The sequence below is a fragment of the Halyomorpha halys genome, unplaced genomic scaffold, assembly GCF_000696795.3.
Source record: "Halyomorpha halys isolate HHAL.00 unplaced genomic scaffold, Hhal_1.1 Scaffold11.1, whole genome shotgun sequence".
Lineage (NCBI taxonomy): Eukaryota > Metazoa > Arthropoda > Insecta > Hemiptera > Pentatomidae > Halyomorpha > Halyomorpha halys.
In genome coordinates, this window is record NW_027111958.1 from 628,567 (window position 1) to 629,811 (window position 1,245).

Here is a 1,245-nt window from a genome sequence, read left to right on the forward strand (position 1 = left end):
AATGTTATTGGAGTTCTATCAGTGGGTAGATTCTCCACATGTTTTTATCATGTCACTATGTCACCTACAGCAAATTTACTTGTTGTATATATATGTATTTAGTTGTAAATATCAATAAATAAATTATTAAAAAAAAAAAAAAAATTTGTGGAGTAGTTCACACGCGATGAAACCTGCTGCTTATGTGAACAGGCCCTCGAAACTGCCCTACTTTACATAGCAGATTGTGACCAGTAAGCATCACTAAGATAAAGGCTTCTAGGCTATGATAGAATCCTAGAAAATGAGGCTTCCTCTATAGATTGGGTGTCCCTTTTAAATTCCATTAGAAAGTCAAAAAGATTTGATATAGAGGAATAAAAGTTATAAAAAGAGCCATTCCATTGGTCTGTCTTGGGTTGGCAAAAAGGACCAATAGGCCCACTTGCCGGACTTGTTTTTCTCCTATCATTACTAACAGTTTTGGGAAAAAATTAGCTGTAGATAAAACTAATAGCTAAAATTGTCATGAATACACTATTTTTTATTAATGGTTCATTCATAAATAAGGGTCGTATCCGTGACAATTTCAGCTTTTAATTTCATTTATAGTTAATTTTTGCCCATCTCTGATTACTAGTACCAGTAAAATATGAACAATGAACCAAATAATGGCAATGATTCAATTCCTGGGAACTATATAAAATCCCATTAACGATGCTTAACATAACTTGCATCAACGATACCCTAACAATAGGGTACAGAGTTACGGACTCAAAAGGAAAAATTCACTAGCTTTTGTTTGCACAGTATAATCTTGGTAATGCAAACTAATTGCAGCAGGGGGGGTGTTCAGGTTACTGAAAAGTTTGGATTACAGAAATACTATTTTATTTATTTCATTTTTATATATTTTATTGGAAATTTGGATTCATAGATTCTTTTCCCCCTACAATGGATTCCATGAATTTCATATTTATTGCAGTCTTTGAGCAACTACATATGAAAGTAGAGTACAGTTTGGTGGAAAAACATCAGTTATTTTCCCATCATCACCTTTCTTTTCTCTTCTTTTATTTTATCCAGTTCGGATTACTGAAGTGTTCAAAATTACTGAATTATTTACTTTAGAAATAAAAAATTTAAGGCATGTTCTTAACAGGTTGTAATAAATTTTTTAGTTAATTTTTTTTCTGTAGTAATAAGTATTTATCTGTAGTAATTAGTAATAAACATTCTATTTAGATAATTTAAAATCACTAATAT

The 1,245-nt window shown here is 30.8% G+C and overlaps 1 protein-coding gene across 2 annotated transcripts in view; it reads right to left on the bottom strand.

Moving 5' to 3' along the window:
* The window catches only part of LOC106678913 (myb-like protein X), a 111,917-nt gene that overhangs the window by 15,981 nt on the left and 94,691 nt on the right, over nt 1-1,245 (bottom strand). The gene's annotated exons all lie outside the window — the stretch shown is intronic.